A 20,980-nucleotide genomic window follows, 5' to 3' on the forward strand; every position below is an offset into this window, starting at 1 on the left:
ACCTGGGGCAGATTTTTTTTTAACACCACCCTTCTTCTATATAAAAAAAAAGAAATTATTTCCAGTACTAATCATAAAAAAAGACAAGTAACAGTAATAACCAGGAAAATACGGACAGTAATAAGTTTCTTCTATTGAATTACATATATATATAAAATATGTCAGCAAAATTAATAATAATAATAACAGATTAAAAATATTTTAGTATTAAAAAGAAATAGAGAAAAGATTCTTAATCACTCGTAATCTCTTCCCCAATCTGTGTGCCCCCAAAGCCTGGAAAAGGGCCAGAGAGGCTGCAAAGAAATGCCACAAATGGGCACTGAGGCAAGCAGCTGTCTTAAGATCATAAGATGAATTTCGTTGGCCATATCATTCTTGGCTCAGTTTAGGAAGGAATTCAGGCTTTTACATGTTTATTCCACATATTCTTTTTCTCTCATCCAGAGCATCTAATATGTTCAGAACTGTTGTATTAAGTGTGTGCCCAAGCTTTATCCTGGGACAACACTGTCCTTCTAGATCTTGTCTGCTTTGGGGCCAGATTAGTTCAGATCCATGTCTGGATCTCTAGTTACTATGGATAATTTCCTAAAAACATATAATGACTGATAAAGTATTCCCATAATGTGTTAGTTATTATCCTGGCTGTTTTATTTTTTTTTTTGAAATATGCCTGTGCATAAAATTCAAACTTCTCAAGTCAGACAATCCATTCACAGCCATGTGAGGCACATAGCCTCTTGGTCCATTCCTTCAGCTGCCCTCCAGTCCAGGCATTTAACTTTGCACCTTATGCACAACTGTTGATATCTCTATTTCATATGGAATGCTATTCCTGGACAGTAAAGTTGGTCTCCTGACAATTTGCTTAATAAATATTTACTGAGACCCTACTCTGTGCCAAGCACAGAGAATATAAACAAACCAAACACAGTCCCTGCCTTCAAGGAATTTAAGTCTAATAAATATCCAGACAGCAGTTAATTACAATATAGGGGCCTTTGATTAATCCTGACTCTTTGCCACAAGACAGTACTTCTTTCTTCTAGGTACTTGGTAAACATTCACTAGAACACCAAAAAATGAGTTAAATTATACAGATTACTGCAGGGAAGTGAATGGAGATCCACACTCTTTCTTTTGAGAACTTGTTAATTTGTAAAAGATCTCTGACAGAGAATTTAGAAATAGCAATTCTCAGTACCCAAAAGGAGAAAGGAAAAGCTGTAACTGGATAATATCATTGCCATTCACCCTGCCTATAAAACAGGCAAACTATATGAAGAAGGAGCAGCAGTGACCTGGTCATGTCAGCAGGACTTAATGGTGGACTGCCCTTTTATGTGCCCCTCAAAAACTGGACTGGGCTAGGCTGCTTTCTAGCTCTGTGCAGATACTGAAAACAGTTCAAGGATATCCTACTGATAGAGAGCTGATAATGGGCTGTTGCCAAACTGATTATTATTTAATGTTATCTTAAGCCAAAAGTGAAGAAAATGTTTCAAAACACTTATGATGAATGTCTGTATCTTAGAGTTCTGAGCCATTCACTCATTGTTTTATTTCAATAATCTATTACTGAGCTTGAGGCCTATAAAGGAGAAAATAATGTCCACTGCTCTTTGGCCAAAATTTTTCCCAATACAGGTTGGTAGGATGTTGAAAGTTACAAGAAACCTTTGCTTTTACCATAACAATGAGAAAACACCCTTCAGAACATTCAAATCACTATTAATGCAAAGAAGACTAAATGCACTAAATTCATTTATATTAGATTTATATTAAATTTCTTCCAGAGAAGAGCAAAGATGAGTAAAACTGGCAACCACTTTTGTCTCTGGAGGCATCTACCAAGTTGAGGCAAGGCAGGAGAGGATCAGATTTGCCAGAGATTCAGGAACTTCGCTTGGGTAAGGAAAAAACAGCCAAATGACCACATATGAGCTGATAGAGCATATGGAGGAATTCCAAATACTAAGCTAGTTCTCTGTGCCAGCCAACTTTCCTCATGGGAATTTTGCTTAGAAAGTAGCGGTGCAGCACCAGGGGCTGGGTTAGAAAGAGGAAAAGATGTTTAATGAAATCAAAGTATTTAGATCCCAAACCTCTGAAGGAGGGAAGAACTTGGTCCCATTGTCAAGACATTTGAAACCAGAGGAGACTTGAAGCTATTCTAAGCAACAAATCAGCCCCAACTCAGCTCAACTCTTGAGAGGATAAAAAGATCAGTTTTCCCCTGTCCATTTGATGGGTGATCTCTTTCTGGGGAAAAAATATTATCAGATTCTATTATTTTCTTTTATAAAATGTGGCCCATAATCAAGAGAAAAAGCAATCAACACAAAGAGACCCACAGATAACTGAGATGCTAGAATAAGCAGAAAGTGTCTTTAAAATAACTGTTATACATATGACAAATAAATTATAAGAAAACATCAACTGAGTAAAAATATAGATAATTTCTACAGATAAATAGAAACTGAAAAATAACTAAACAAAAAATAAAATATATGAATTGAAGAACTCATTGGATGGGCTTCGTAACAGATTGGACACCACAGAAGATAAAATTGAACTTAAAGACAGGTCAATAGAAATCATCCAAGCTTAAGCATAGAGAGAGAAAAAACAACATGAGGAAGTGGGGAGAAAAAAGCATCAGAGACCTTTAGGACAATATGATGCATAACTGGAGTCCTATAAATATAGAAAACAGAAAATATTTGAATGTTGAAAATGTTTGAAGAGATAATAACCAAGAATTTTCCAAAACTGATTTAAGTTATCATCCTGAAGATTCAAGAAGCTCTAAAAATCCTAAGCAAGGTTTGTGAAAAGAATTCTGCACCTAATATATCACAGTCAAAATGATGAAAAGCTGACAGAAAGAAAATCTTAAAACAAGTCAGAAGGAAAACATACATTGCATTCAGGAGAATAACAGCAATGAACAACTTCTCTTTGGAAACAGTGGAAGCCAGAGAACAATGGAATTACATATTTTCAAATACTTAAAAAGAAAAAATGTAAACTTGAATTCTGTATACAGCAAAAATACGCTTCAAACATGAAGGAAAAATAAAATTTCCACTTCCAAGAAGGTGAAGTACTTTCCACATACTTTCAAAATCTCGTCTGCTAAGTATATCTTAAAAATATTATACATTATATATAAAACAAATAGAAGATTCTGAAAGATGAGGTGGAAACAGACTAGCTAGGGATCTCAGGAACTAAGGCATGACACCCAAATGGTGAGTTCTCTAGGTTTTCAAACCTCATATATCCAGACTTGGAACCATAGAACTGGCAGCCTCAAATGCCGATAGGCATAAACAACAAAAGTCCTAGCAAAAACCTGGCCTCTCTAACCAAAGGAGCAGGAAATAGTCATGTTCAGAAAAACAGAAAAATTGTAGACAATAACCATTCTACTTCAACCCAACACAACAGAAAAAAAAAACTGTAGCCCCACCCCACCCACATCAGTGAAGACCAAGTGGGAAGCCTAGGCCTTCACACTTAGGAGATTTTAACAAAACACTTTGGAGTAACCCTCCGGGATAGAGTCAGATAAGGCCAAGAAAGAATCCAGAACCTTCAACCCTGCCAACTAGCAATGAGCCTTCCCTACCACAATGTCAGTGAGTACTGGGCAGGAAGCCTACACTTCCATTTCTACTCATTAGTAACAAGGAGCCTCCTACCCAACTGGGTGTCAACAGACATTATATGGGGAACCTGGTGTTATACTTTCACCTGTCAATATGATGTGGCAACTCCCCATCCCCTGCCAGAGCAGTGTCAGATAAAGCCATTTAAAGAGTTCAAATATGATCCAGAGTCTTAGAACGTAATTTGAAAATGTCCACATTTCAAAAGAAAATCACACATCATGTTAAGAACCAGAAATATCTCAAAATGAACGGATAAAAAAGAAATCAACATTCAATGCAGAGATGTTAGAATAGCAGAGATTTTAGAACTGAAGAATGCAACAATGAAAACATAAAGCTCAGTCAATGGGCTCAACAGAAGAATAAAGACAGAGAAAAGAATCGGTGAACAAGATGATAGTACAATGAAAATTACACAATCTGAACAACAGAGATAAAAACAGATTTTAAAAATGAGCAGAATCTCAACACCTATAGGACTTAAGAAAAGATCTAACCCTTGGGTCATTGGAGTCCTAAAAAGACAGGAGAAAGAAGGCAGGGCTGAAAAAGTACTTTAAGAAATAATGGCTGAAAACTTCCCAGATTTTTCAAGAGACAAAAACCTACAGATTCAAGAAGCTAAGTAGATCCCAAATAGATAAACTCCAGGAAATCCACTCTGAGACACATCATAATTAAATCTATGAAAACTAAAAACAAGGAAAAAAATCTTGAAGCAGCCAGGAAATAACACCTTGCCTATAGGGTAAATCAGTTCAAATGACAGCAGATTTTTTTCACCATAAGAATGGTTACTTCTGATATGGCATCAACTAGAAAGGGTCACCAGGGAACTTTCTGGGGTGATGACAATATTCCATATCTTCATCTGAGTGACAGTCACTGATAAAAACTTATCTAGCTGTACATTTAAGATGTATAGATTTGGGGTATGGAAATTTTTCCTCAATAAGGTACTATAGAAAAGGGGTGACTAAATGTTGGTATGAAGCAAGAAGGAGAGACAGGGAATAAATATTACAGCAGAAAATATATTATAGAAGACTGCTCTGTAGCGTGGTCTTGGATGGTTGTACCACAGCCTGTTCTCCTGTCACTCAGCCTACTGGTGGGAGAATAAAATAAAACTTAATTCTTATAAGTTTGGCTGTGTTTCAGATGGGTTCCTCTCCATATTAGGATGATCAAATTATCAGGGTCAATGCCCCATTTCATACCTTCTTTTTGTCATATAATTAACTCCAGCCCTTGTCAGAACTAACCACTGTTTTCAAAGCCTAATAACTCAGAGATTGTCAACCAGATTCTCAACCCTAGTATACATTAGACTTACCTGTGAAGCTTTTAAAAAAAAAATACCTAGAAGAAATGGACAAATTTCTAGAAACATACAACCTGCCAATACTGAATCAAGAACAAAACAGACAATTTGAACAGATTACTGGTAGTGAATTTTAATTTGCAATTTTAAAAAACTCCCAGCAAACAAGAGTCCAAGACTGGACAGCTTCACAGGAGAATTCTACCAAACATATAAAATAGCACTAATACCTATCTTCTCAAGTTATTCCAAAAAATTGAACAGGATGGGAGACTCACAAATTTATTCTACAATGCCACCATTACCCTGATATCAAAAGACACTACAAAAAAAAGGAAATTACAGACCAATATATTTGATGAATATAGATGCAAAAATTCTCAACAAAATATTAACAAACTGAATCCAACAATATATGAAAAGGATCAGACACCAAGATCAAGTTGTATTTATTCTAGGGATGCAAGAATAGTTCAATATTCACAAATCAATCGATATGATACACCACATTAATGAAAGGAAGGATAAAAACCACAGGATCATCTCAATAGATGCAGAAAAAGCATTTAACAAAATTCAACATCCATTTATGATAAAAATTCTCATCAAAGTGAACATAGAGGTCACATATTTCAACTTAATCAAGGCCATTTGTGACAAACTCACAGCTAACATCATACTCAATGATGAAAAGCTAAAAGCTTTTCCTCTAAACTCAGGAACAAGACAAGGATGTGTACTCTCACCACTTCTATTTAACATAATATTGGAAGTCCTAGCATGGCAATCAAATAAGAAGAAATAAAAGACATCGAAATTGGAAGGGAAAATTTAAGCTGTCCCTATTTGCAGATGACATAATACTTTATATAGATAACACTGAAGTCTCCACCAAAAAACTGTTAGAACCAATAAATGAATTTAGCAAAGTTGCAGGATACAAGATTAATATACAGAAATCTGTTGCTTTTCTATACACTAATAATGAGCTGTTAGAAAGAGAAAGTTTTAAAAATCCTGATCAAAATTGCATCAAAAAGAATAAAATATCTAGTAATAAACTTAACTAGGGAGATGAAAGACCTATACTCTGAAAAATATAAACCACTGATGAAGAAAATTGAAGGTGATACAAAAAACTAGAAAGATGTTCCATGCTCTTGAATTGGAAGAATGAATACACATCAAACAGTAGCATTAGGCAACTGGCTACCTGGCTACAAGTCTCCCCAAAGTGACTAGCCTTCCTGAGGGGTCATGGTGACCCAGAAAGATAAGATGAATAATGACAGTAAATAAAGGGGGCCCAGGGTTCTTGATAGTCTTAGAGACCCCCAATAACTAGTTTCTTGGGATCCCTGGGTACAACTAACAGTACAGTCTCAATTAGTGGATTTCTTAGTGGACACTGGGGCCACCTACTCTGTTCTAAATTGTAATTAACCTCTTCAAGCAAGACCACCATTCCTTTAGTAGGGGTATTTGGGCCATCACAACACCGAGGTATCTTTAATGCAAAAGGCTTTAAATGACAGCCAGTGGAGTCTGTCTCTGCTGAATACTAAGATCTCTTTAAGGAGGAAAGCAGTATTACAAAACTGAATTGCCTTAGATATTTCACTTGCCTCTCAAGGGGGAGCTGGTGACGTGATTCTCACTGCCTATTATGCTTTTATGCCTGATGAATCTAGAAATGTAATCTTACTTTCAAATGGTATGAGATCTCAAATTCAGGACAAAGGAGACGCAGAGGACTATGCATCAGAAGAGAATACCAAAGAATCTAACTAGTTTTCAGGTGCCCCAGACGATGCTCCGATTCAGCAGGAAGCAGCTAGAGGAGAGTAATGCCCATTTCCCTACTCCCATAGAAATGGAAGGAATTAACTAACAGTGGGGATTTGAAAGAGTGGGAAACTAACAAGATGGCTATTGAGTTGTTCAGGCCTGTACTTCTAGCTAAACTGATCTTATGACTAACATGCTCCCCTCCCTGTGTATACTTGACTTAGAATAACTTATCCTTTTACCCTAGAGGTCTTGAAAGAAGATCATGGACTGAACTTCAAGAAATTAGGCAGACCCTCCTAAATTCCTCCATGACAGCAAGTTCTTATCAAGATGAAAAGAATGTAGCTCCCAAAAAAAAAAAAAAAAAAAGAATGTAGCTCCCGCTCACACCCTGATTATCACCTTTTCTGTTCCACCCAGTTTTTCTATAAAACTTCAAGACCCAAACCCCAAGATGGGTTCACAATAGTTTAAGGCATTAGCCTGCTATGACTCCCTTTGCCTGGCAAAGCAATAAAGCTGTTCTTTTCGAAAGAAAGAAAGAAAGAAAGAAAGAAAGAAAGAAAGAAAGAAAGAAAGAAAGAAAGAAAGAAAGAAAGAAAGAAAGAAAGAAAGAAAGAAAGAAAGAAAGAAAGAAAGAAAGAAAGAAAGAAAGAAAGAGGTAGGAAGGAAGAAAAAAGAACACTGTTAAAATGGCTATACTATCCAAAGCAATCTACAAATTCAATACAATTCCTATCAAAATACTCATGAAATTTTTCACTGGACTAGAACAAATAATCCTAAAATTTATATGAAACCACAAAAGACCCCAAATTACTAAAGCAATCTTGAGAGAAAAGAACAAAGCTAGAGGTATCACCTTTCCAGACTTCAAACTATACTACAAAGCTATAGCAATCAAAACAGTATGGTATTGTAACATAACTAGACATATGAGTCAGTGGAACAGAATAGAAAGCCCAGAAATAAACACACACACTTGTGTTCAATTAAGCTACAACAAAGGAGGCAAGAATACACAGTGGAGAAGATTGCTCCTTCAATAACTGGTACTGGGAAACCTGGACAGCCACACGTAAAACAATAAAATTAGAACATTTCCTCACATCACATACAAAATACACTCAAAATGGATTAAGGAGCTAAATGTAAGACCTAAAGCCATAAAACTCCTAGAAAAGAACGTAGGCAAAACATTCTCCAATATAAATCATAGCAATTTTCTCCCAGGTCACTCTCCCAAAGCAATAGAAATAAAAGCAAAAATAAACAAATAGGACATAATCAAACTTATAAGCTTTTGTACAGTCAAGAAAAGCATAAACAAAATGAAAAGACAACCTACAGACTGGGAGAAAATATTTGCAAATGATGTGACTGAGATTAATTTCCAAAATATAACAGTTCATACAACTCAATAACAAAAAAACAAACAACCCAATTAAGAAATGGTCAGAAGACCTAAACAGACATTTCTCCAAAGGACACATACAGATGATCAATAGGCACGTGAAAAGATGTTCAAAGTCACTAATTATCAGAGAAATGCAAAACAAAACTACAATGAAGTGTCACCTCACATAGGCCAGAATGGCTATCATTAAAAAATCCACAAGCAATAAATGCTGAAGAGGGTGTGGAGAAAATGAAACCTTTTCACACTGTTGGTGGGAATGTAAATTGGTGCAGCCACTATGGAAAACAATATGGAGGTTGCTTAAAAAACTAAAAATAAAGTTGCCACATGATCCAGCAATCCCACTCCTGGGTATACCCAGAAAAGACAAAAACTCTAATGGAAAAGATACATGCACACCAATGTTCACAGCACTGTTTACAATAGCCAAGATAGGGAAGCAACCTAAATGTCCATCCATAGATGAATGGATAAATATAGGTAGATAAGTAGGTAGGTAGGTAGATAGATAGATAGATAGATAGATAGATAGATAGATAGATAGATAGATAGATAGATAGATATAACAAATGAACTTATTTATAAAACAGAAGTAGACTCACATGTAGAAAACAAACTTATGGTTACCAAACAGGAAAGGGGCAAGAGGGATAAAATGGAAGTTTGAGATACAAACTACTATATATAAAATAGATAATCAAAGAGGCCCTACTGTATAGCACAGAGAACTATATTCAATATATTGTAGTAACTTATAATAAAAAATAATATGAAAACAATATGTATAACTGAATCACTTTACTGTACACTAGAAACTAACACAATATTGTAAATCAACTATACTTCAATAATTAATTAATTAATTAATAAAATGAGCTTCTTGTAGAAAATAAAATAGATAAGCAACAACAATATATTTTATTTATGTCCATTATCTTGTAATAACTTTTAATGGAATATACTCTGTAAAAATGCTGAATCATTATGCTGCAACCTGAAACTAATATAATACTATAAATCAACTGTAAATCAACTGAAGTATATTTCAAAAAAAATTATCCCTGGGGTTCTCATTAATCAAATTATAGAAGTTGAAGCAAGGGGAACAAGACATCACTTCCACTATATGATTGTTTTTTAAAGCTTGTCCAGTGCTTATAAACATGCAGCCAGGAATGAGGTTTGCGGCACTAAGTACCTTGATACTGAAACCTGACCCCTGAGTAGGTGCAGATCTGATTGCAAACAGACCCAAGACATACAGCACCAAATTGTGCCCAAAGAATGAAGATGCGTCCTTTTCCCAATTCAGGCCATCGTACGGGAAAGGGTTTTCCTCTGTTAACTGGCACTGATTATGAAAGAACTTGCCAAACTGCCTAAGTTTTCTGGGCATCTGCATATCTACTATGAGACCTTTAATTGAACTTAGTCCCCAGGACATATCAAGAGACAGCTAGGGAAAGAATACCACCACCCAGTCTTCCTATCAAACTCAATCTCCTACTCAATTCAATCAAAGAATTTTTCCCACAAGATTTATGAGTTAATTGTCCTCAGTCTTCAGCATCTCTGAAGTAGCTTGGGAAGACCCTTCCACCCCAAATGTCAGTCACCGAGAGAGCTGGCTATACTGAAGGATATGTTTGCAAGTGAGGCAGGATTTGGTTTATGTGCACACACTCCTGGGACATGAGTGCTGTAAAATCCTTGCCAAAGATGGTGACAGCCCTAGCATTCTCCAGACTCTTCATGTAGAATCTAACATCAAGTGTAGTATCTCAGCCCTGGCCTTGGTATTTAATGTGCTAGGGTAAGCCCTGAGTTCCTGTATTTGCATGAGATTGCAGCTTTTCCTTTTTAGCTCCCCATCTCAACCCTAACCCTCACTCAAGCCCATCCTTTTTGGCTAGGGGGTCTAACAACTCCTTTGTATTTGCAAACCCTCCAGCACTGGAAGCTAAATCTTATTCTCTGTGCTCTGTGCCCCTGTTCACTAGCTGAAAATTTGCTGTGAAGGGATGTGAAAATGGGCACCTTATCCTCTTAAATATCATTGGTCTTCTTCTGCTTACATGCCCACTATCAAATCCTGAACTAGACTCTCTGAATTCCAACACCTGCTCCAACAAACTTGACTATTTCACAACTATTTTAACATTGGATGTTGGTTTTCTAAGCCACTCTAATGGGATCTATTGACTACAGTTTTGTCAGTGTCCTTGAATTCTGTATTCTTCTTCCTTTTTTCCCAGCTTTATTGAGATATATTTGACATATAACATTGTGTAAGTTAAGGTATATGACATGATGATTTGATATATGCGTCCAGTGCCAAATGATTACCACAGTAAAGTTAGTAAACACATTCATCACCTCACATAGTTTCCTTTTTAGTATGTGGTGACATTTAGATCTAATCTCTTAGCTTCTTTCAAATATATGATACAGTAATGTTGATGATAGTCACCATGCCATACATTACATCCCCATAACTTATTTATCTTATAACTGGAAGTTTTAACCCTTTGACCACCGTCACTCATTCCCTCGACCCCCAGCCCCTGGCAACCACCAATCTACTCTGTTTCTATGAGTTCAGGTTTTTAGATTTTTAGATTCCATGTATAATTGAAATCATATAGTATTTGTCTTTCTCCTCTGGCTTATTTCACTTAGCATAATGTCTTCAGGGCCTATCCATGCCATCACAAATGGCAGGATTCCTTTCTTTTTATGGCTGAATAATATTCCAGTGTGTGTATGTGTGTATGTGTGTACACATATAATAGTATAAAACATTTTCTTTTTCCATACATCCATCAGCAGACACTTAGGTTGTTTCCGTGTCTTGACTATTGTAAATAATGCTGCAGTGAACATGGGACCGTAGAAATCTCTTTAAGATAGTGATTTCATTTCCTTAAAATATATACCCAGATGTGGGGTTGCAGATTATATGGTAACTCCAGGTTTAATTTTTTGAAACTCCGTATTGGTATTCATAGTGGCTGCACCAATTTACATCCCTACCAATAGTGCATAAGAGTTCCCTTTTCTCCACATCCTTTTCAATACTTGTTTTTCTTGTCTTTTTGATGATAGCCATCCTAACAGGTGTGAGGTGACATCTCGTAGTTTTGATTTGCAGTTCCCTGATAATTAGTGGTGTTGAGCACCTTTTCAAGTATCTGTTGGCCATTTGTATGTCTGCTTTTGAAAAATGTCTATTCAGGTCTTTTACCCCCTTTTTAATCAGCGTATGTAGTTTTTTGCAGTTGAGTTTTATGAGTTCTGTCTCTATTTTGGATATTAACCCCTTATCAGATACATCGTTTGCAAATATTTTCTCCCATTCCATAGGGTGTCTTTTTATTTTGTTATTTCTTTTGCTGTGTAGGTTTTTTTAAATTTTATATGATCCTATTTGTTTATTTTTTCTTTTGTTGTTTGTGTTTTTCCTGTTATAGCCCAAAAGTTATTGCCAAGATCAATGTCAAGGACCTTTTTCCCTATGTTTTCTTAGGAGTTTTACACGTTCAGTTCTTATGTTTAAGTCTTTAATATATTTCAAGTTAATTTTTGAAAGTGGTGTAAGATAGAGGTCCAATTTCATTCTTCTGCATGTCAATATCCAGTTTTCCCAACACCATTGATTGAAGAGACTATCCTTCCCCATTGAATAATCTTGGCTCCTTTATCAAATATTATTTCACCATATTTGCATGGGTTTATTTTTGAGTTCTCAATTCTGTAGTTTTATTAGTTTCCTTTGATGGTGTCATATTTGCCTGATTCTTCATGATTCATGTAGCTTTGCATTAATGTCTTTGCATCGGAAGGACACCTTGCCCAGTCTTTACACACTAGTTCTGGCAGTTCCCCAGGCTGATGGGATTACCCCTGGGATCACAGTCATACTGCACTGGAGCTGTTATGAGGCTGTTGCTGGGTCTACTGTGGAGTGTGCAGTTGGTGGCTTGTCACCAGAGGTTCAGGAGGGCATGGAACCTGTCTGCTCCCTGGATGGATGGCATTGCCTCCAGGACCCTGTTCAGCAGGGTGGCACTAGGACAAGGGTCCATTTGAGGGTCCACAGTTGAGTCCTCAGACAGCTCACCCATTACCAGGTACATGGGCTGCTATGGCTCCTTCCAGGTCACTGGGTGTGTCTCTGGGTGAGCAGGCCTAGCCCAGGTCCATGGCTGAGAAAGGCTGGAACCATGTCTCAGGGCTGTTTCAGGGTCCACAACCATTACTGAGGTCTACAGACCTGACTTTGGAGGCACAGGTGGGTACATCTCCCACCAGGTTCTCGGGCAGGCTGGACTGCTCCCTGATCATAGCTGGAAGGGCTGATTATAGGACCATTTCAGAATCTCCTGAGGCTCAGACAGGAGTGTATCCCATCAGGTCCCAACACCAGCAGGACCACTCACAGACTGTGAGTGCAAGGGATTGGAGTACACGGCCCTTTCAGAGTCTCCAGGATTGCAGATGAGAATGTCTCCCACACGGTGGCTGGACCAGCAAGACTGCTGGCAGACTGTGTCAACCTCTGTTTTACTCAGCCCTGACTTCCTGCAGCACCTCCCCAGGATCCAGGTTCCTGAGGTTCTAGTACATTCCATGAAGACCCTATCAGAATTGTGACTCTTGAAAATTTAGAGTTCTTCAAATGGAAAGAAATGGTATTTTTTTCTATAACTTTGTCTTTTTCAGGAAAAAAAAAACAGACTTTGATTGCACACCATACACCACAATAGAATTTTGGAAGGAAAAAATTGCTATGCCCTTGAGCAGCAAATAATTTTCATCTCTGGTAGTCCTAATCAATTAGCAGGGGCTGCCTTGAGAACTAGCCTGAGGAGAATTCTGAGGCTGTCTCTGGGCTTGGCTAGAAATCTCAGCTTGATCTATTAGCAATGTCTGTCGTGGACAAGGAGAGGAAGTAGGAGGATATATGTCAAATATCTTCAGATGTTTTATTTTCTTTCAAGTTAGCCATAGTTAGGCCCCAAACCTGGGTTTCCTAACACCCAGTTGTTTACACATTCCATTGAAAAACATCCAAGAAACATACATCAGAGTTAATCAAATAGAAATTAGGTATAATCTGTTGCATTACAAAACAGCTCTTTGCCTTGAAACTTTTTCACATGGAAAATATCAAGTGTTTAGTAAATTAAAGAATGGTTTGCAGATCAGTAAGTACTTGACTGTGACTCCTGGGAGCAGATCATTGGACTCTCACTAAATGACCATCAGAGAGAAATTAAGCTTAAAATATAAGCTCAGAGATGATCATGTAAACTAGCAGTGAAATAAGACAGAGTTTATAAGAATTCCATTTATCCTGAGCTTTTCAGAATCATAGCTCTTAAGGGGATAAATATATACTCAAATTTCAAGGAAAAAAGGAGACATAATATTTTACTTTTAGGTCTTCATAAGGTGTGCAAATGATTCTTTTTGGTATACATGACTTATGTAGTTAAACATTCATTTTAAAAAAAGAAAAAGAAGAGTTTTAAAGTTTAAATACTCTTTGAGACAGCAATTTTGCTTGAGTTGATGAATTAGCCAGATGTCATATGAAAAGACATAATACCCCTTTCCTGGGAAAATAAACCTCCAAGTAACTTTGCTAATTGTAACTGACTTGTAATGAGACATGATAAAATAAACAGTAGATTAAGAGAGGATATCCAGGGACTGGGACTTGATAGACGCAAGTCTCCTAGGAAGGAGTTGAATGAAGAAGGAAGGAAGGAACTCTGGCCCTAAAGACTCAACAAAACTGACTCCCCATTGGTCACTGAGCTCTACTGGGCCAGCACTGGCTATGGCCCCTGGAAACACAGGTTTCTCAGAGGAGTAAAGTGAAAGGAGCTCTTCCTCCAAGAAGACATTAGCTCCCTTGTAGACTTGCTGGTTCACTGTCTTTCTGGTTGATTTGATGGCATGCCAGTGAGCTGGTGCCCTGCAGCACTATACTTGACTCAAGCTTACAGGCCAGGATTTAGGTAACAAGGCCCCACACTTGCCCCAGTGAGGGTTCAGAACCAGCTGCCTGCCCCTGGTCAAGTCCCTATTTCACCATCACCTTCAAATCTGCTGTAGCATCTTGGAAGAATAAAGATCCCTAACAATGAATTAAATGGAGTTCTACTTCCATTGCAGCAAGAGAAGTAAATCAACATTTTTTTAAGATTCAAGCTGCAATCTGTATTATACCAATAAACTTCAGGAATTGAGACTGCATTGTACATGTACACAGGAAAAGCTCACTGATTTTTAACCTACTTTTTTAATAAAAGAAGGCAAAACAAAATTATATCAATATTTTTATGGACTAAAACTATATATCTATGTCAAGTGGCTGCCTTTGACAATTTTTTAACTGCATAATTACAAATCTGCAAGATGCATGATATATAATGAAATCGCTGGTGTAACCTTAACTGACTTGATGTTCATAGGTGTCTCTCTTATTTTGCAAACTGTAATCTGCAAAATGATGGCATGCCTGGAAAGCAGTGATCAGGACTCACAAGGCTTAACACCAAGAGTCAGAAAATGCCCATAAGAAGCCACCACAGACAGATTTATGATGACATTAGACAATACGCATATGGCATTCATTGTACCCTCTGTGTTTTGCTAGATTGCAGCCCCAGACAGTGTTTCAGGCAGTAACACTGCATCCACAATGTTTCTCAGCCACTTACCAGTGACATCTTGACATCTTTGTCAAAAACAACTTGCATACTAGAAGCCACAGGCTCAGACAAAGAAATTGAAGACTCTAAATGGTCAATCCTGACTCCAACTGGTAGGCAGACAGGTGAACCTAGGCTAATAAAGAGAAAGTATAACTTCTCACCCATAAGGCAAATCTCAGGATTTAAGGGGGAAATGATAGAATGACTGAGAAACTGGAGACAGGACTAGAGAAGTAGGGAGAAATTTTTCGAATGTTTTTAGCTAGGGCAAGAGAAGTTTGGAGATGGGAACAAGAAAAGGGAGGGGGGAGGGAATGTTAATGTCTATCTTTAAATTTTTGAATTATTGATCCTCATGACCAGAAAGGAGCTACAACTTCTAGCCAACTCTTTATCCTTAAACCCTGATATAACATCCCATCAAAAGGCCATCCTAAACCTTCCAGCAGAATTCCAACCACAAAAACTCACTACCTCCCAAAGGAACCCATTTGATCTTTGGACAACTTTGATGATTAGCAAGTTCACCTTCCTGTTTCCCTACAACTGACAACTGCTAAAGGAAACATGGAATGACTCTGCTCCTCCTTCAAGTGACAGCCCTTCAAGTATTTCATAGAGGCTATTTTATAAAAGCTACAGACAACCCTTCCTCATTTGTCATATATCTGTCTCTAACCCACTGGGACATTATCATAAGAAGCAATAAATGGAAAATATTTAAATAAAGCGTTGTATGAAAAACCCTTGGAAGTATTTGATAATAAAGAACTGTTAAGGGATAGTTTTTCACCAAAAAAATATATAAGCATGATTCTCCTACAAATGAAAAATAGACACACGTTAAAGATTTTAACTCATTATTAAATAAGGGAACCAGTAAAATGTTACAACCAGTTCAAAGGGCAAACCAAAGAATAGACACACATGAAAAATGAAGAATGGTTAAAATGAACATGCAAATAGGAACAAAACGAGCTCCTTTCACAGTAGGGGAAGGAAGCCAATTAAACCACTACTTGGACAGGACAAAATTTACACATCTATAGACGAGGATTATTTTGCTTTGCTATCAGTTATCTACAACTCATAGAGTTTAAAAAGCTCAAAGGCAATGAAAGATGTATTAGTTTTCTAGGGCTGCATTAACAACGTACCACAAACTGAGTGGCTTAAAAAAAGAATTTATTGTCTCACAGTTCTGCAGGTCTCTTTTTTATTGTTTTCAATTGAAGTACAGGTGATTTACAATGTTGTGTTAGTTTTAAGAGTATAGCGAAGTGATTCAGTTATACACAAATATACACATATATTTTTTCAGATTTTGTCCATTATAGGTTATTACAAGATATTGAATATAGATCCCTGTGCTATAGAGTAGGTCTTTCTTGGTTATCTATTTTATATATAATAGTTTGTATCTGTTAATCCCAAACTCCTAATTTATCCCTCTCCCAACTTTCCCCTTTGGTAACCATAAGTTTGTTTTCTATATCTGTGAGTCTCTTTCTGTTTTTTAAATAAGCTCATTTGTATCTTTTTTAGATTCTCCATATAAGCGATATCACATGACATTAGTCTTTCTCTGTCTGACTTACTTAACTTAGTACGATAATCTCTAGGACCATCCATGTTGCTGCAAATAGTATTATCTCATTTTTTTATTTTTTATTGAAGTGTAGTTGATTTACAATGTTAGTTTCAGGCATACAGCAAAGTGATTCAGTTATATATATACAAACATACATTTTTTTCTTTTCAGATTCTTTTCCATTATATATTACTAGAAGAAATTAAATATAGTTCCCTGTGTTATACAGTTCATCAATTTTATATATAGTAATATGTATCTGTTACTCTCCAACCCCTAATTTATACATCCCCACTCTTTCCCCTTTGCTGACCATAGTGTGTTTTCTCTGTCTGTGAGTCTGTTTTTGGTTTGTAAGTAGAATTTGTATCATTTTTTTTCCATTTCACATATAAGCAATATCATATATTTGTCTTCCTCTCTCTGACTTACTTCACTCAGTATGATCATCTCTAGGTCCATTCATGCTGCTGCAAATGGCATCATTTCATTCTTTTTATGGCTGAGTAATATTCCACTGTGTATACACACCACATCTTTATCCAATCATCTGTTGATGGATGTTTAGGTTGTTTCCATGTTTTGGTTATTGTAAGTAGTACTGCTATGAACATTGGTGTGAATGTATCTTTTCAAATTATAGTTTTCTCTGGATATACGCCCAGAAGTGGGACTGCTGGATGATATGCTAAGTCTATTTTTAGTTTTTTAAGGAACCTCCATACTGTTACCCATTGTGGCTACACCAGTTTACATTCCCAAAGAGCAATAGAAGCAGGCTTCCCTGCATTGTACTTCAGACAAGTGAGACAAGTGAGATGGGCATTTTTGTGGCCTTCTTAATGTACCCCCACCTTGTATTGATTCATTTTTGCCAGTAGACCAATGTTCTGATGCATGTACAGTGATGAGGAGTGGGAATTGTAGAGTCTCTAGGACTGGATTGTTATTTGGTCCAAACTGGAGCTTCTGTTTTTATCAAACCAACATGTATTGAATTTCCAATCTTCTTTTTCCCTTTTCTGAGGCCAAATGTTGGGCTTCTCTAGCTAATTTTCATAAGTTATCATTTGAGGAAATATCCCTTTGGACCATGACAGACAGTTTGGCTGCTGTTGGTTCCTTTAGCAGCAACATTCCTTAAAGAAATGCTCTCAGAGTGAATTTCCTTAGCTTCCAGAGAGTCAAGTTTAGAATGCCCCAAAATCTTAATAATAGCTAAAGTGGTATGTAAAAACATCTAGTAATTTCTGAACATCAGAACCATTATTTTTATTTCTGCTGGAAGTAAGGAAGCCATGCTGCTTCCACAACATTCCAAAGTCATGAGCTCCTCTGAAAGCATATCCACTGTCAGTATAAATGTTGGCAGTTTTGCCCTTGGCTAAAATGTAAGCTCATGTAAGAGCATGTAATTCAGTCTATTAGACTGAAGTAGCCATAGGTAAAGATGCTGCCTGAACAACATTTTTTTTAATTTTTGCAATAGCATACCCAGCACAATATTTGCCATTGTCATCTTTTAAATAAGAACAATCAGTGAATGATGAGAAGTCAGCATTACCCAAAGTAATTTCCTGCAGATCATCACCAGGAGCCGGGAGGTGATCCATTACCATCAAGCAAGCATAAGGGAACTCATCAGAGAAGGAAGGGAGAAGAGTAGCAGGGTTAATATTATTACAAAGTGAAAGAGTTTTGTGAAGAGCAGTTAATAAGAGAACATCATAGAAGGTGAAGTAGCTCACTGAGAAATGTTGAGTGTGATGAAAATTCAGGAGGCTTCTACAGGAGGCACAAAAATGGTTAAAGGAGATCCCACAATTTTCTCAATGATCTTAACCAAAAGGGTAGTGGCAGCAGTGGCTCTAAGGCAAGGGGGTATCCCTGTGCCATAGGGTCCAGTTGTTGGCTAAAATATCCTATGAGTATAGTGGTCCTCATGTTTTTGGGTGAGTACCCCAACAGCATTCCTACCCCTTGCATATACAGAAAAAGGAAAGAGGGAATCTGATATTTCTGAGTGAATATATTAAATTCCTCAGCATATCGATAAGGATATTCAGTTACTTTGGGAAAACTTTTGACTGTGGCTCTCAGTTCAGATTTAGTCCAGGAAATATATAAAAGTAAGGTTTAGCTTCTAGATCCTCAGAAGGCTTAATTTTAATGGGAGAGATTCTGACAGGTTTAGAGGAAAAAGGAGTGGGAAGAGCTTCAAAGAAAAAGGGAAATTCAGTGACAGAATTAGTATGGGGGAGCTGAGGGAATAGAAGAAGTGTAGGCAGCACAGAAGGGGACAGGCAAGATGGCACTGGAGATGGAGCCTGAGACAAAGGAGCCAGGGGGGAGGAGCACGAGGCTTCAGAAGCCGTTTTATCTTCCTTTAAGTGTTTGCCTCAGTTAATCTTAAAATGTTATTTGGCAGAGAAGCAATTTAGGATCCTGATAATGTTTTTGAAAGTCTCAAAAAACCAATCAAAATAGGAATTCCATTCAATTTTGGAAATTTTAGAGTTATAGTGGTCCAATTTGGTTTTAAGAAAAGTAAGTTTGGAGATTTCAAAAGTTCCCCATAATGACCATTGATGTTCTAAATTGCCTTTGATTAGGTCATCCCATCTAATTAGAAATGCTCATGATGAAGAACCGCGGTTTTCAAACATAAAATTGTCCAGTATCCCTGCCAGGGAGACAGTCTCAAAATATTTAGATAACTGGGATCCCATTTTGAGGTTTTTCTCTGGAGTAAGATAATAATTTTTTTATTGTACACCTGTAATTTATTTTTTATTTTTTTAAACATTTTTTATTGATTTATAATCATTTTACAATGTGTCAAATTCCAGTGTTCAGCACAATTTTTCAGTCATTCATGGACATTTACACACTCATTGTCACATTTTTTTCTCTGTGAGCTATCATAACATTTTGTGTATATTTCCCTGTGCTATACAGTGTAATCTTGTTTATCTATTCTACAATTTTGAAATCCCAGTCTATCTCTTCCCACCCTCCACCCCCCCTGGCAACCACAAGTCTGTATTCTCTGTCTATGAGTCTATTTCTGTCCTGTATTTACGCTTTGTTTTTGTTTGTTTGTTTGTTTGTTTTTTAGATTCCACATATGAGCGATCTCATATGGTATTTTTCTTTCTCTTTCTGGCTTACTTCGCTTAGAATGACATTCTCCAGGAGCATCCATGTTGCTGCAAATGGCGTTATGTTGTCAGTTTTTACAGCTGAGTAGTATTCCATTGTATAAATATACCACCTCTTCTTTATCCAGTCACCCGTTGATGGATATTTAGGCTGTTTCCATGTTTTGGCTATTGTAAATAGTGCTGCTATGAACATTGGGGTGCAGGTAGGGTTGAACCTGAAGTAGGGTTCCTTCTGGATACAAGCCCAAGAGTGGGATTCCTGGGTCATATGGTAAGTCTATTCCTAGTCTTTTGAGGAATCTCCACACAGCCTGAATGCCTCAAACAGTTTGCAGGATTAATACCAGCCATTTCTAAAGAAACAATCTGGTCCCAGAGGAGCCAGGCTGAAAGCAGCTCAGAACAGTCCCAATAGAACAGGCTTTATTCCAGAGGGAATTGGGCTGAAGCTTGAACCAGCACATCTCCAAACAAACAGCCTCTGGGAGAAAAGGGAACCCTCCTTCACTGCTGGTGGGAATGCAGTTTGGTGCAGCCACTGTGGAAAACAGTAATGGAGATTACAAGATCTTATGGTAGCTCACAGAGAAAAAAATGTGACAATGAATATATATGTTCATGTGCTCTACACTGGAATTTGACACAACATTGTAAAATGATTATAAATCAATAAAAAATATTAAAAAAAAGAAAGAAAGAAAAGAAAGAAACAGCCCCTGTGGCCTGAAAACTAGTCAGTTCCAGTTGGGACAGTCTGATTTCAGAACCAGGCCAAAGTGCCAAACAGGTATTCACATCCAGGGCAAGGCCCTAAAAGAAAGGACAAAACCTTAAAATAGATCCCAAAGCAAGCCTGTAGAGCTTCCAAATGGAAAAATGGCAGAAGCTTGGATCCAGGAGAAATACTTACCCTCAAACCCCAGGACCATTGAGAAAAGCACTGAGGAACCAGTCCTGGGATTATCAGGGGTATTCTCTTGATTTCTATACAGGCCACCAAAATGTTTGCCTAAAGCAAATAGATTTCCAGTTATTTCTCCAGCAAAAATGGGTTTATTTGGGCTCAGTAAAGAATTACAGTTTGGAATCTGCAACCATGGCAAGCCACGTGCAAATCCCCAGCCGAAAAAAAAAAATGGAGAGGAGAGTTCTTTTATAAAGGGGAAAAGGAAGTTGAGAGCGTTTTAGTAAACAAACAACCCATGGCTTTTCGTTGGCTGAGTGTGACAGTCTCTCATCAGCTGAGCTCTTGACAGGAGAGAAGAGAAAATCTTTCTTCTTCCTG

Source organism: Vicugna pacos, chromosome 16 (genome assembly GCF_048564905.1).
Source record: "Vicugna pacos chromosome 16, VicPac4, whole genome shotgun sequence".
Taxonomy (NCBI): Eukaryota; Metazoa; Chordata; class Mammalia; order Artiodactyla; family Camelidae; genus Vicugna; species Vicugna pacos.